Raw genomic sequence first — 5,680 nt, forward strand, 5'->3', positions numbered from 1 at the left:
GAGTGTGTGTGTGTGTGTATGTGTGTGTGTGTGTGTGTGTCTGCTGAAGTCCTTATTTTACAAGGTTTACTCGAAGCAGTTGTCGAATCATTTTTTGCGCAAACCTCACCCGTATCGTTAATTCAAAACTTAAATGCTAACCCAGGCTTTCCCGATCCTTTAATCAATTATTCGTATCAGAAGCCGTATCAGGTTTTATTGGATGTTGCTCTAAAATAAACCGTTTAATTTTGTGCTGCAAAAGTTGTTGAATTCGAAAATAAATTCATGCTTCTAAATCTCAGATGCTTTGGAAGCGAATTTGTAAAAATCGGTGGAACATCGGATAAAATTCATCAAGGTATTAAATTTGATTAGCTAACCGGGATCAACTTTGCCTTTCTTTTTTATCAGAGTCGAAAAAGCAGGACTCAATCCGGGGTGATGAATTGACGGAACTGTAAGAGCATCCGACCAAATGTCTTACAGTATTTATTCCGGATTTTTTTTGTTTTAAGTTCAAATCCTACCATGGCCAAACTGAGCGGTGGACTTAACCCGTCTCTACCACCTGAACGTTAGATACGTTTATTGGAGTCCAGACTATTGTAGGTATTCGGGTCGGGTCTCACTTCTTCCTCCTTTCCACTTGTCTCGGACACCCAGTAAGAAAAAGTACAGTCGTCCCTTCTTACTAAAAGATAACCAACCAAAAATACAAAAACTCAGAAATTTTCAGAAATTATCTGTAATTATAGAGAAGAAAGAAGTTTTGGAATAACTGTTTCTAATAATACGGATTTTTTCTCCTTTCATATCCTGGGGTCTCGAACAACTGAGATGATAATTCTTAGAAACAGTTTATTTTTCAAAATTCCATGTTTTCCGATTTTTTCATTCTGTTTTTGAGGTCGGGAAATTTTTCTTCATTTTGTAATTTTCCTAAAATTACCATTCTTTAAGAAAAATAAAATTTCACCAGTTAGAATTTTCCTCAAGTTGAGTAGCACATATCACTCAAAATGTCCCTGAATAAGGGTTGTTTAAGGATGTTGAACGATACACCCATGTTTCCAAAGGTGAATTATCCAAACCCCAAATAATTTCTCTCAACACATGGCTATGATGCTCCCCCACTACTTCTGCTCGTGATCAGAGATGCACATATCGTCAGCCACTAAGGGACATGCTCAACTGGTTAAGGTCAAACAACTGACAAGCAAATCTGTGGTATTGAGCAGAATATTTGCTGTAGCCCATCTTTTATACCAAGACAAAACAATGTACATGATAACACTTCCAATCAGTTAAGATCAGAAGCCACAAGAGCCACTGCCTGGTACTGCATCAGGGCATATTGAGTAGAATATTTGCTGTAACCCATCTTCTATACCAAGACAAAACAATGTACATGATAAGACTTCCAATCGTTGTGTGCCTATACCATCTTTTTTCTGTTGTTATTCCATAATGTTGGCATAGCTTCCAATGTATGTAGGTTCCAACTCTGTCATGTCTGTGAATATATTCCTTCTTCTTCTTCTTCTTATTATTATTATTATGATAATAATAATAATAATAATAATAATAATTATTATTATTATTATTATTATTATTATTGTTATTATTATTATTATTATTATTATTATTATTATTATTATTATTATTATTATATGAAAACTCAGAGCTTATTTTGCTGGGTATGGTGGAAAGTGTCAGCTGTCCACACCCAGCAGACTAAGGTGATACTTGTTTTACTGGTCATACTTTAGGAACCCTCTGAAGAATTCTTGCAGTTAAAAGCAATGCTGATTTTTGTAGGTGATCTACCTTCACACTTGCACCGATCTTTTTGAGCCATGTTGGTAGTTGAGTGCTGATACTTCCAAGTACTTCCAAATCCTTCCAACGTTAACTTTGTTCTTTGGGGTCGATAAGATAAAATAACAGTTAACGGTCGACGTAATCGACTAATCCCTCCCCTAAAAAATTGCTGTGCCAAAATTTGAACCTATTGTTGTTGTTGTAATTATTATTCATATCATCATCATCATCATCATCATCATCATCATCATCATCATCATCATTATCACCACCACCACCACCACCACCACCATCATCATCATCATCATCATCACCATCACCATCATTATCACCACCACCACCACCACCATGATCAAATTCATCGACATTATTCGATACTGTGTTTTCAAATTGAAAAAAAAATATGAGTAACTGGCATAATTATACATTTTTAAAAAATATTTTTAATTCACTTTAGTAATTATATAAAATATTTCTGAGATACTATTTCGCTTCAGTTTGCTAAATTTTGGCAACGCACATGTAAATATTCTTGACATTTTCCATTTTCTCGGTAATTTTTTTTTTCTGTATCGTTTATCCTTCTAGCTCAGACTTATCCAAGTTTAATGGCGTATACTGTATTCTTTTTCGAAATTTTTTCTTTGCACCAATTTTAAAGCTTAACCTGTTTCATTTTGTTCATGTTCTGTGACGTATTCTTTACGTTTTCACTATTAACCCTTGGAAATTTTATTTTAGTGGAATCTTGCTATTTTTGGTTTTTTCTTTCTTTTTTTTTTTTGTTCTATCTGCAGACATACGACTCCAAGACTCAAGAATAACTACCCGGAAGTTAAATACTGCCGGATGGAATGACGTTACTAGCGGCAACAAGAGCCTCTCGACCAGGACTGGATAAAGACTCATAGAGGCCTCTAGCATTTAAAAGATTTCGGTGTCCCACGTTTATGCAATTCAAAATATGAACAATAGCGAATCATCTTTTTTAAATGAAACAAAACTAACAGCACGATGGAACATAATGTTTCTTTTTGTATGCTTCTACTGTGTTTATATTTGGTAAGTTTTCTCATCCTTTTTTTTTAATTACTAAGCCTTTGATCAAATCCTCAAAATTAAGCTTACGTGAGACATCTGCTTTTAAGAAGTTTGCTTCCAAACCACGTGGTCTTAGGTTCAGTCCCACGGCATGACAGCTTCGGGAAGTGTTTTCCACTAGAGCCTCGAGTGGACCAATATGAATGGAGGCATAACATCACCAGCACTAGTGATCACTCCAAACATGTTCGTATTGGAGTTTCCGGCGCGAATGCCAAGCAGAACAGCAAGTCGTTCCCAAATTTCTGGCAGAGCGAATTGCGTCATGGTACAGTCTTTCTCACAGACGGTGACCAAATGACCCTGCTATACTGTGTCACCAAAATCAAAAACAAACGATGTGCATGCCCGATATTAAAAATATAAGATGGCTACAATTTACCCATCGCACCCAATATATATATATATATATATATATATATATATACAGCAATAAGAAAATGGAGGAGATCAAGAGGTGGTATTCATCAACTTTTAGACATACTATGTCTATTTATTTATTTTTTAAAAACCATTGTAACAATATACATACATGTATAACATTATGCTTTACATATATAATACATAAAAATATAAAAATACCAGTAATTATCAAAATATATAACGTAGAGCATAGGAAGTAGAATAGTGTCTTACAGCTGTTTCAGCCAAGAGGTCATAGTACCCCACTTTACTTCCATCCCTTCAGTGAACTGAAGTATTTGGTAGATAAGATGAAGGTACTTGCGTGTGCCTCTGGGCTTCGTCAGAGAGTTTAGAAAGTTCAAAAGGTTAAGTTATAAATATAAATACATACATATTTGTTATTGGCTAAAATGCGTTAATTGTATGTTTTATGTTCTCGCCAGAAAAAGCCAGCCAAAGAGGAAATCCTGTTATAATGAAGTTTGAGTAGACAGTGCAACACCTAAATGTAACGGTTTAAAAGTTACGTAAAAATAACGCAAAACAACAATCAGAGAATGTTTAAAGAGCAAATATACCAGGGGAAAGAAATAGATTTAACCCTCCGAGTTTTATCATTGAAAAGAAAAATACATCGTTGACCAGCAAGCATGCTGCGGTATTCAACCAGAAATAACATCCGTTATGGATGTGATGTGTTCAGAAAATTTATGCAGCAGAGGCTGGCAGGAACACCAGATGTAGTTCTGCATCAATAGGCTTTGTCAATGGCGTGCATTGGCAGTCGCCTACGTGCTTAGTCGAGGTTTGTCGTCACGGCCGCAGTCAAACGACTGGAACCAGTAAAAGAATATACATACATACATACATAATACATTCATACATACATACATACATACATACATACATAAATAGATAGATAGATAGATAGATAGATAGATAGATAGATAGATAGATAGATAGATATGTGAGTATATAATATATATATATATATATACACATATATATACATGTGTGTGTGTGTGCATATATATATATATATATATATATATATATATATAATTTGTATTTATTATTTGTATTATTATACATCCTCCCACGCCTTGTCTATAGAATATAACACCGGAGGACCATCTCTAATACAATCAGATATGCATATTAACTGTCACAACTAACAAACATATTTGTGTGTATGTATGTTGTGTGTGTGTGTGTGTGTTTATATTTCTGGCTCTGTGTGTATGCATACAACAATGCGTTAATTAATTTCGTTCGCCATCTACCATTTTTGTACCATTCTTGTATGTCTGCCTCGATGGCATCGATGTCTTTCTTTGATAGAATCAGGGAGAAAAAAAAATGACACAAAATGATAGTGGGTGGGTGGGTGGGGGTGTGGAGGTTAATGAATCAGATTTGTGTGAATGCGAATGAGGAAATGATTGAATTAGAAGAGAATGGAATGGCTTGGGAGGAACCGAAGCTGAACGAATCACCGCAACCAGAATTGAAAACATGTGATAGCTAGGCGGGGCGTTGATGAAAACGAGAGGATAATAGGGTAATTTGGCGGGGAGGGAAATGGACGGGTGGACAAGTGGACGGGTGGGGAGATGATGCTTCTATCTGTTGTCAACCGTTTCACGGACTAAGATTTAGTTTAAGCACGCGAGTTCCACAAATGAGAACCATCCGGATCAGTGAGTTACCATTGCCGGGAATATTAAAGACTGAAAAATATATTTCTCACTATCTCTCTCTCTTTCTCTCTCATTCTTCTCTCTCCCTCATTCTTCTCTTTCCCACTCTCTCTCTCTCTCCCATTCTCTCTCTCTCATTCTCTCTTTCTTTCTACCACTCGCTCTCTTTCTCTCTCTCTCTCACTCTTTATTTTTCTTAAATTATTCGGTAAACAGAAACACTTATCATGGTCAGGAGATTAGCTAAACATGACTCTCTGCCGAGAAAAGAGCCAGCAAGGACTTAAAACGCTTTAAGTTCATTCCCCAGGCACGGATGCGATGTCAGACGGACTTGTCCGAAGTGCGCGCAGAGTGACGAAACCGTTCTGCGCGCACACATTCAGTGTCCAGGCGTTATTTGACCCGCGTGGTTATGTCGAACAGCCATTGTTACGTGTGAGACGGATCCGTATATCGACGGAGTCTGTGGCGATGATCGCACCGCCGCCCTCCTTCGGGCAGGCTAAGCAGTTTTCCTTTGCCTGGCGGCTGTTGCGGAAGAGGTTGTTTGGTGGACGAGGCTGACAGGCAGGAGGACAAATACATTCCCTTTTGGTAGAGCTCTTGTTGATTTCCTCAAGTTTGATTTCTTCTTGAAATGGAAGTTGAGGAGATGGAAATGTTGTCCT

At 36.8% G+C, this 5,680-nt stretch overlaps 1 long non-coding RNA gene across 1 annotated transcript in view; it reads right to left on the reverse strand.

Moving 5' to 3' along the window:
* Positions 1–957: 957 nt before the first annotated feature.
* LOC118761083 overlaps positions 958–5,680 on the reverse strand; it is a 5,445-nt gene continuing 722 nt past the window's right edge. Inside the window, exons 2-3 of the long non-coding RNA XR_004997143.1 lie at positions 1,120–1,121; positions 958–972 (exon numbers count right to left, since the gene is read on the reverse strand). This is a non-coding gene — a long non-coding RNA (uncharacterized LOC118761083). The remainder of the gene's footprint in view (positions 973–1,119; positions 1,122–5,680) is intronic.

Source organism: Octopus sinensis, unplaced genomic scaffold (genome assembly GCF_006345805.1).
Source record: "Octopus sinensis unplaced genomic scaffold, ASM634580v1 Contig07213, whole genome shotgun sequence".
Classification (NCBI taxonomy): Eukaryota; Metazoa; Mollusca; class Cephalopoda; order Octopoda; family Octopodidae; genus Octopus; species Octopus sinensis.